The following is an 11,436-nucleotide window of genomic DNA, read 5'->3' on the forward strand; positions in this document are numbered from 1 at the left end:
CAGAGTGTGGGGGCTTATGCTTGCAGGGACAGCCCCGTAGGCATGGTGAAAGCTTTTTCCTGCCTAGTGTCCTATTCCTGATGGGAGAAGCATAACCCAATGGCTAAGAAGATATGAAGCTGCATCTGTCAATGAACTTCAGAGAAAAGGATTTTACGGTAAGACAAAAATCCAGTTATTTTTATATGTGCTTTACTTATGAGCTCTGGGGGTATCTATCTTGTTCCCACTTTATAGCTTCCTTGCACATGAGTAGAAACTTGGTTTCTCTAACCTTTTAAGGTATTTTTTGGAATGTCTCGTATTTGCTTTGCTTCATTTTGTGTAGAGTGTTGCAACAAATTTACACTTGCAACCCTAAGTCCATTTTGCAGGACATGCGTTGTACTTATGCATTTTGGAGTGGTGTCTGTCCTGTATCAAAATGTTATACCTCTTCCATGGCTTCATGTGTAGATGATATTGCTGCATTTGTGTAGTGTATGTCCTTGTGCTACAAGAAATGTTGGTACAGGGGTATAACTATATTTTGCATAGGCAGCACAGTGGCTTGGTGATTGGTGTTTCTGCCTGGCGGAGCTGGGGTCATTGATTCAGATTCAACCATGCCATCAGAGTCCTGCATGTTTTCCAAGTATGCAAGTGGTACTAAAAGGCGGGTCTGGCAAAGGAACATAAGGGCAGCAACTTGGTTGCGTGCCTTCTCTGCCACTTCACATAAGACTCTGACAGCCAGCCAGCAGCAGCACCTCCTCATCTTCAGCAATGATTGCAATAAGTGAGGTGGTAGTGGTTACAGGCACTAATAAATACACGCATGTGCAACTAGGCATGTATGTGCTCCAATTAGCAGAAAGAGGGGTGAATTTGGAGGCTTGTTCTAGTGGACTTTTGTCATCCCATAATATTCCTGAAGTACGGTAGTCATGTTGGCATTTTAGGCCAACCCTTCCCTACTGCTTAGCCTTTTCAGGTTGCAGTGGGTGCACAGTAGCTTAGGGTATCAGCATTGCTTGAGGTCTCTGCCACTTCACATAAGGCTCTGACAGACAGCCAGCAGCAGCACCTTCTCATCTTCAGCAATGATTGCAATAAGTATGGTGGTAGTGTTTGCAGGCGCGAATAAATATGTACATCTGCAACTAGGCGTGTATGTGCTCCAATTAGCAGAAAGAGGGGTGGATTTGGAGGCTTGTTCAAGTGGATTTTTTGGCATCCCATAATATTCCTGAAGTACGGTAGTCATGTTGGCATTTTAGGATAACCCCCCTACTGTTTAGTCTTTTCATGTTGCAGTGGGTGCACAGTAGCTTGGGGTATCAGCATTGCTAGGGGTATCAGAATTGCTTGGGGTATCAGCACTGTCTCCATATAACAAAGCTGTTGTACATAACATGTTATTCTTACACAGTGGAGGTTAACATGGGTTCCTGAAGGATAATGTATGTCTCAAGGCACAGGGCTTTGTCACATTCATATACACAGATGTAGGTAGGGGAATGTCACTAGACCTATGCCTCTGTAGCAGATCCTTATGTTTATATTCTATATAGGATGGTGTTTTTTTTAATCTCCACCATAATTTAAACATAGTCATTCCATGTAGTGTCTGTTGGGGCATGTTTCTATTTAGAATTTAAGATAACCTGGTTCACATATCTACGATAATTATGGTAATTCCAAGGGTGGTAAAGGTCTTTGGACTTTTAATGACCATTCCTATTATAGTAAATTCTTGCTATTCCTCTCATGGGCTGTCCTGGAAGATGATGGGTAAACCAGAGATACTTTCCGGTAACTCTGTTTCCAGGAGTCTTATAGGACTACCAGATTCCCGCCCTTATGTTTATGGTTGTTTTTATGTTTGTATATGCTTTAATGTTTCGCCCTTCGGTTCTTATTTAAAACTGACCAGTTCAGCAGAGGGACTGCCTTTTAAAGTGTATTGGTGATGTGTTTCCGGTTTCTGTTGGAGGAGGTGCTTCTCTCATGGGCTGTCCTGGAAGACTCCTGGAAACAGTTACCGGCAAGTCTAACTCCAGTTTTCTTTATCGTACATCACGGGACACAGAGCAGGCTATACACCTTACTATCTGGGTTATGCGCCACCTTTGGGGGAATGGACACTGGCAGATCAATCAAACAGGAAGTCCTCTGTTAAAAAACCCCTCCTACACAGAAAGTACCTTGGTTTTTTCGCCAGTGTCTGTAAGGTGGGTGGTGTTGGAGAATACTTGGAGGTCCTAAATAGAACCTTGGACTTCAATCTGATCCATTCGAAAAAAAATCTGTCAGCTAAAATAGTTGGTACCTGAGCCTCGCTGGATAGAATCCTGTAAGATTCTGGTACCTCCGATACCCTTAATCACCACTTTCCTCTGTAATGCGTCCCACCTTTCTCTTCAGGTGGTACGCATATACCTTTAAGAACGATGATGTCACTGCTGAGCGCCGCAGAGCGGCTATTTCAACCGCCGGCGGTCTCACTCACATTGTTTGTTCAACCGCATGGTTGGTTCGATCAAGCCATGCCTGAAGCAGCCATACCTGATGTTACTCGCTCATGTATCTCGCTACCTGGACTTGTTTCACTCACTGATCTTGTATCTCGCTACCCGATCACTCTTGGAATACTGCTTCTACTTATGGCTATCTCACCCTGCTTTCCTGCCTTGTTACCCACATGCTTTCAAGCCTGTCTCTCGATCGGAACCTCCAGCCATTCCCTTTACCTGGAGCAGACCGGAACCTCGCTACTGATCCCTGTATCTCGCTACCGGATCATTCCTCATCTACTGGATCTCTCTAAACTACTAACATTACAAGTGATAAGTACCCCGCAGGGGAACCCTCCATAACCTTATTGCACTATCTACCTATGCACATTAAGGACTGTTACTACCTATCTATACTATCCTATCATCTGCACTGTTACATAGATTGCTAGCTCTTCAGCCTACTACCATCTATCATCTGCACTGCTGCATGGATTGCTAGCTCTCCTGTCTACTACTATCTATCCTTGCACTGGGTTAGTCTATCCTGTATTTGTCATCTGCTGTCCTCACCACCTGTTAGCATACTCGATACTAACCTATCTGCATTCCTAAATACCATCTTGAACTCTCCTATACAAAACCTATCAAGTGATTACCATCCTTGTCACTGTTCACACCTGTCCCTTCAGCACATCACCTTCATACTATCATATACATCCTATCACTCCAGGAACATCTCATTGAGTGTGTATATATCTGTATGATGAGTCCTGGAGAGTTGGATCTGGTATTCAACACATCTCTACATGACTACTGAGTGGAGATTTTGCAGCTGCAAATCCAGCCTATAATAAAAACGCAGGAGCGTTACAGATTGAACGAACCTTAAAAATGGATTCAGCAGAATTACCCACTCAAGTGACACAATTAACACAACAAGTAAAAGCGTTAATACTTGCTCTGACTGACGTACAAGAAAAGAATCAGACTCTGACACAGCAGGTAACCCAGCTCTCACGGCTTACTGCTATTCAGCCTCCTGAACCTAAAATAAACCCTCCTCTAGTGTTTACAGGTGATCGGAAAAAATTTAGTGAATTCAAAAACGCATGTCAATTGCTTTTTTTGTTAAAACCTCGTACATACCCCACTGATCAAATAAAAGTCTGTACCGTTATTTCATACCTGACGGGTGATCCACGGGCCTGGGCAGACTCTCTCTTTGAGAGTAATGATCAGATTCTCAACACCTATTCCTTATTCCTAGCGGAACTCGCTAGTTTATACGATGACCCCAATAGGCAGAGTACTGCTGATATTCAGTTGAGGGCCTTAAAACAAGGAAGGAGACCTGTAGAAGACTTTGTATCTGAGTTCAAAAGATGGACCCTTGATTCAGGGTGGAATGACACATCTTTGCGAACTCAATTCAGACTCGGGTTATCGGAAGCTGTTAAAGACGAGCTCGCCCGAGCGGATTTACCTGGCACCTTGGAGGCCTTGATACAACTTAGTATCAACATCGACAGACGACTGCAAGAAAGAAGGGCTGAAAAGATGGGAATGCCATTGTCTAGTCCTTCTCAGATTTCAGCCGTTGACCCTACTCCCATGGATGTAGGAACCATACGCCCACCTTTAACGACTACTGAATGAGCTAGAAGAACATCCAGAAATCTCTGCATGTACTGCGCATCCTCGGATCATTTGATAAACACCTGTCCCCTTGTCCTCAAAAAAGAGGGTGAGTGTTCACATGTCTTGCTGGGAGGATTAACGACTTCCTTCTCTAACCCCTATCTTTTTGTTCATTTAATATTACAGTGGGACCAAACTAGGATCACCACCAAGGCTATGGTCGACACTGGATCTTGTGGAAACTATATTGATACACGCTTTGTTACCTTAAATAAAATACCTATTATTTCAAAATCTAAGCCTGTTTCTGTTAGTTTCATTAATGGTATTCCACTGTCTTCTGGTCCAATCACCAACCAGACTCAGGCACTCCTTGCCACTACCAACGAATCACATGTGGAGACCATCACCTTTGACATACTATCCTCACCCCATTTTCCTATTATTTTGGGACTTCCCTGGTTACACACACACCAACCAATCATAGATTGGAAAAAACGGACTTTGGTTTTCCCTTCTCACTATTGTGAGAATACGTGTAACCTCCCATCTTATGGGAAGATTCTGTCTGTGGTGTCTGATGAAATTGCACCACTATGCTATCAGGATCTGTCCGAAGTGTTCCTTGAGAAAAATGCTCAAGTGTTGCCTCCCCATAGGGATTACGATTGCACAATCGATCTACTCCCTAACAGCAAATTGCCTTTCGGTCATGTTTATCCCCTTTCACAGGATGAACTTTCTCATCTCAAGGAATACTTGGATGAGAATTTGACAAAAGGGTTCATTAGACCCTCTACTTCTTCCACTGCTGCAGGACTTTTCTTTGTCCGCAATAAGGATTCCAGTCTCAGGCCTATTATCGATTATAGGCAATTAAACACGATTACGATAAAGGATCGCTATCCTTTGGCGCTCATCCCTGAACTTATTGAACAGGTGCGTGGGGCTACTTATTTCACCAAATTAGACCTGAAAGGGGCATACAACCTAATCCGAATCCGTGACGGGGATGAGTGGAAAAAAGGCATTCAGAACCAGATACGGACTATTCGAATACCTTGTGATGCCATTCGGGCTATGTAATGCTCCCGCAGCTTTCCAAAAATACATCTTTAGAGACTTACTTGATGTCTGTGTTGTAGTATACCTAGACGATATACTTATTTATTCTCGATCTATGCCTGAACACATAAAACATGTAAGACTTGTGTTGTCCAGACTGCTCTCACACAGACTATATGTGAAATTAAAAAAATGTCTATTTCATAAAGAAGAAATATTATTTCTAGGATACTTCATATCCAAAACTGGAATTAGGATGGATATGAGTAAGATATCCTGTATTCAAGACTGGCCTATACCAACAACTCATAAGGCCCTACAGCGATTTCTTGGATTCTCGAACTTCTATAGGAAGTTCATCAAGAACTTTTCCGCTATTGTTAGACCTCTCACACAACTGACAAGTATAAAAAAAAACATTCAAATGGTCAGAAGAAGCAAATCAAGCTTTCTGCTTGTTAAAATCAAGCTTTACTTCTGCTCCCATACTACGCCATCCAGACCCATCCCTCCAATATATTCTAGAGGTAGATGCGTCAAATATGGCAGTAGGAGCAGTTCTCTCCCAACGACCAACAAACACTTCATCACTCCACCCAGTTGCTTTCTTTTCAAAATCACTAAGCAGCCCAGAGGTGAATTACCCAGTGGGTGAAAAGGAGTTGCTTGCCATAAAACTGGCACTGGAGAATTGGCGACATCTGCTCGAAGGTACTCAGTTACCAATACTCATATATACAGATCATAAAAACCTTCAATACCTCCAGACTAACAAGACTCTCTCCCACCGGCAGGTACGATGGTCATTATTCTTTTTAAGATTTAATTTCCTAGTGACCTACACGCCTGCAGACAAAAATACAAAAGCGGATGCGCTATCACGATTAACCGAAGATAACTGCGCCGAAATCCCTCCCATTCCCATAATACCCTATGAACGCATTATTGGTGTTGTCCGTTCCTTGAAGGAAGAGATTTTGCACAGTATAATAATGGATTCACCTCCACCACAACTAAGTACTGATGCAGAAGGCTTCCTATATTACAATGACAAACTCTACATACCCCCTACTATGCGCACCAAGATTTTGGAGTTATCGCATGATGTGCCCATGGCAGGACATATGGGTATAACGAAAACCTTTAATTTGCTCACCAGGCAGTTTTGGTGGCCTGATATGAAGACATCTGTACAAAAAATTGTTTCTTCATGTGACATCTGTGCAAGGTCCAAAATTGACACTACAAAACCATCTGGACTACTTTGTAGTCTACCAATACCCCAGGTTCCATGGGAAGTTGTATCCTTAGATTTCATAGTAGAACTACCACCCTCTAAAGGATTTAATACCATCCTAGTGTCAGTGGACCACTTGACAAAGATGGCACATTTCATTGCTATCCGTAGACTACCTTCATCTAAACAAACATCAGAACTACTGATGAAACATGTGTTTAAGTTGCATGGAATTCCAAAAACTCTTTTGTCCGACCGTGGTTCACAATTCATCTCTAAATTTTGGCAAGCACTTTGTCAAATTTTACGCATTGAGCGAAAGCTCACTTCTCCCTACCATCCTCAGACCAACGGACAGACTGAAAGAGTCAACCAGTGCATTGAGCAATATCTACGTTGCTACACATCATACTTGCAGGATGATTGGGTGGATCTCCTTCCTCTAGCAGAATTTGCTTACAACAACGCAACCCACAGTACCACGAAGCAAAGTCCGTTCTACTTGAACTATGGGTTTCATCCCACTCTTCTTCCACCACGCATCCTGCCATCGAGTAACCCAGTAGCCTCGGATTACCTTACCCAAATAAAAGACTCTTTGGGCTTACTCAATACCACTATATCACACGCTCACAGTCAACAAAAAAAGTACTACGACCTTCGTAGAAGACCTTCTCCTCAGTATGCTATTGGGGACCTTGTTTGGCTATCGACAAAGAACTTAAGATTAAAAATGCCTAGCAAAAAGCTTGGACCTTTATTTTTGGGACCCTTCCCAATTAAAAAACTTATCGGAAAAGCTGCAATACAGCTCACCCTACCAGCAGATCTCAAGATCCATCCCATCTTCCATGTGTCGCTACTTAAGCCCTATGTTCCTAACCAAGGAATAAGGCCTACCATCTTGCCTCCACCTCCAATACAAGTTGAAGGCGGAGAAGAGTATGAGATCAAGGAAATTTTGGATTCTCGCATCAATAGACGAAGACTCCAGTATCTCATAAGATGGAAGAACTATGGACCCCAAGACGACACCTGGCTAGATACCTCTGATATTCATGCGCCTAGACTTATACGGAATTTTCACTGGAAACACCCAGAGAAACCTGTCCTATAGGCCTTCCGGAGCCGGCCTTAAGGGGGGGGGGGGGTACTGTAAGATTCTGGTACCTCCGGTACCCTTAATCACCACTTTCTCTGTAATGCGTCCCACCTTTCTCTTCAGGTGGTACGCATATACCTTTAAGAACGATGATGTCACTGCTGAGCGCCGCAGAGCGACTATTTCAACCGCCGGCGGTCTCACTCACATTGTTCGTTCAACCTAGAGCTGCACGATTCTGGCCAAAATGAGAATCACGATTTTTTAGCTTGGAATAAAGATCACGATTCTCTCACGATTCTCTGTGTAACAAAAAAAAAATTGGGATAACTTTACTGTTACGTTTTTTCTTTTTTATTCATTAAAGTCTATTAATTGCGTTTGAAAGACTGCTGCGCAAATACAGTGTGACATAAAATATTACAACAATCGCCATTTTATTCTGTAGGGTCTCTGCTAAAAAAATATATAAAATGTTTGGGGGTTCTAAGTACTTTTCTAGCAAAAAAAAATGATTTTAACTTGCAGGCAACAAGTGTCAGAAAAAGGTCTAGTCTTTAAGAGGTTAAACTTCCTTTCTCCCTGGCAGAGGGAAGGAAAAGATACAATGTAATCATTTTGTTTATAGTTACTGGGAGACTAATGTTGATAGGCTTTTGTTTTCGAGGCTTTTTTTTTTTTCCCACAGCTGTTCTCTCTGCAGCTATGCAAAGAATCAAGCATATGTCAGGTTCAGATCGTCAGGAGGGGTGAATCGAGATCGCGATTTTCATACGATTAATCGTGCAGCTCTAGTTCAACCGCATGGTTGGTTCGATCAAGCCATGCCTGAAGCAGCCATACCTGATGTTACTCGCTCATGTATCTCGCTACCTGGACTTGTTTCACTCACTGATCTTGTATCTCGCTACCCGATCACTCTTGGAATACTGCTTCTACTTATGGCTATCTCACCCTGCTTTCCTGCCTTGTTACCCACATGCTTTCAAGCCTGTCTCTCGATCGGAACCTCCAGCCATTCCCTTTACCTGGAGCAGACCGGAACCTCGCTACTGATCCCTGTATCTCGCTACCGGATCATTCCTCATCTACTGGACCTCTCTAAACTACTAACATTACAAGTGATAAGTACCCCGCAGGGGAACCCTCCATAACCTTATTGCACTATCTACCTATGCACATTAAGGACTGTTACTACCTATCTATACTATCCTATCATCTGCACTGTTACATAGATTGCTAGCTCTCCTGTCTACTACTATCTATCCTTGCACTGGGTTAGTCTATCCTGTATTTGTCATCTGCTGTCCTCGCCACCTGTTAGCATACTCGATACTAACCTATCTGCATTCCTAAATACCATCTTGAACTCTCCTATACAAAACCTATCAAGTGATTACCATCCTTGTCACTGTTCACACCTGTCCCTTCAGCACATCACCTTCATACTATCATATACATCCTATCACTCCAGGAACATCTCATTGAATGTGTATATATCTGTATGTTGAAGCTGACAGGCCCACGGTGATGAGTCCTGGAGAGTTGGATCTGGTATTCAACACATCTCTACATGACTACTGAGTGGAGATTTTGTAGCTGCGAATCCAGCCTATAATAAAAACGCAGGAGCGTTACAAATCCTTGAGGTTTGCCTGTAATGCAGCCTTATGGCGCTGGACCCTGCGTAACAGAACACAGTGCAGTGTTTGTTCTGACCAAGTTGCTTTCCTGCAAGGTGCTATACAGGTCCAGTGGAGTGGACCCTAGATTAATGGGGACTGAGTTCCTGATGGCCTACATGCTCAGACCTGACATTTTTCCTATTAATATATTCGGAGAATGTTTTGGGGTTTGTCCTACTATCTTTTGCAATCTGTCGTTTGTTTTGAATTTTTGCAGCCTTGGATTTCCTTTTTACATTTTCTGTTATAATCTTTGTAACCTTTAAATGATGACAGTGTTCCTTCAGTTTTATATTTTTTACAAGCTCTTTTCTTATTATTTATAGCTTTTTTAACTTTAAAAAAAAATTATTTTTAGCCTTTTAAACTTATTGCCCATGGGACTATACTGTACTTTGCAGTGAAGTTAAAGATAGTCTTCTTGATGAATTCCCATTTATGTTCTGTGTTCATCGATGCCAATATTCCCTCCCAGTCTAAGTCTTGGAGAGCAGTCCTCATTCTTGGAAAATTTGTCCTATTAAAATTAAGTGTTTTTATATTTCCAGTATGTGCTTGTTGTTTACAGCTAACATTAAATTAAATCATGTTATGGTCACTGCTATCCAAATGTTCTTTTATATGAACATTGCAAATAAGCTCTGCATGGTTTGAGGTTACTAGGTCCAGCAGAGCATCATTTATAGTCGGGGGCCTCAATGAACCGTACTATAAAATTTTCTTGTCATAGGTTTTTGCCCTTTAACTGTTCCTGCAGTGCCATTACTTCAGTCGATTTACAGGTAGTTAAAACCACCATTATTATCACCGTCCCAGCCTTTTCTATCTGTGCAAGGAGTCTTCACCTCCTTATTAATACTAGGAGCTCTGTAACAAACTCCAATAATTGCTTTTGTAGTACACACACACTCATGTGCAGTTCCACCCATAATGCTTCAGCCTTATCACACTCTTCGTGAACCAGGTCCTCTCATATAGAGACAGACACCACCACCACCCTTTTGTTTTACCCTGTCTTTCCAAAAGAGAGCATAACCAAGAATAATAACAGCCCAGTCATGTGAAGAATAAAGCCAAGATTCGGCAATACCAATTAAATCATAGTTCTCTTAATGAACCAAGGCTTCCAACTCACCTATTTTGCTTGGCAGACTTTTGGCATTGGTGAACAAACACTTTAATTCATTGTCACATTTTGCACATGTATTTTGCATATTTTTTATTTTAGTACAAACAGAACCATTTCCAATAATTGTTTGTAACATGGAAATCTTCTTATCACCTGCCATAGCCCTCCCCCTATCGCATCTTTCCCCATTCCACCCACCAATAGGGACTGACAACCTGTCTGCCCCATTATAATCTAGTTCTCCCTCCCCCCCTCAAACCTAGTTTAAATACTCCTCCAGTCTTCCCTTCAACTTGCAGCCTGGTCCTATAAATTGATTCTTAAGGAGCCTCCACCTTCCATATATTCTGTCATTGGTTCCAGCCTGGACCAAGACAGCTGGGTTATGCCAAGCCCCTCCCAGTAATTTATCAACCTGGTCCACCACATGCCGAACCCTGGCACCAGGGAGACAGCAAACCATTTGGTTGAGGCAATCCTGGCGACAAATTATTCTCAGTCCTTCTGATTATACACTGTTCAAAAAAAAATGAAAGGAACACTTTGAAAACACATCAGATCTCAATGGGGAAAAATATCATGCTGGACATCTATACTGATATGGACTGGGTAATGTCTTTGGAAAGAAAGGATGCCACATTGTTTAATGAAAATAAAAATTATCAACCTACAGAGAGCTGAATTCAAAGACACCCCAAAAATCAAAGTGAAAAAATTATGCAGCAGGCTAGTCAATTTTGCTGAAGTTTATTGCAGCAACTCAAAATGGCACTTTGTACTTATTTTGTATGGCCCTCTATGTCTCAGGTGTTCTATTGAATTTAGGTCAGGCGAGCGTGGGGGGTCATTCAGTAGTATCAATTGCTTCATCTTCCAGGAACTGGTTGCATACTCTCGCCATATGAGGCTCTGCATTGCCATGATAGCCTGTAGAGGTCTGTGCGTCCTCCATAGGTATGCCTCCCCAGACCATCACTGACCCACCACCAAACCAGTCATACTGAACAATGTTACAGGCAGCATAATGTTCTCCACGGCTTCCCTAGACTCTTTGACGTCTGTCACATCTGCTCAGGGTGAAC

Source organism: Pelophylax lessonae, assembly GCF_965119305.1.
Source record: "Pelophylax lessonae genome assembly, chromosome: 11".
Lineage (NCBI taxonomy): Eukaryota > Metazoa > Chordata > Amphibia > Anura > Ranidae > Pelophylax > Pelophylax lessonae.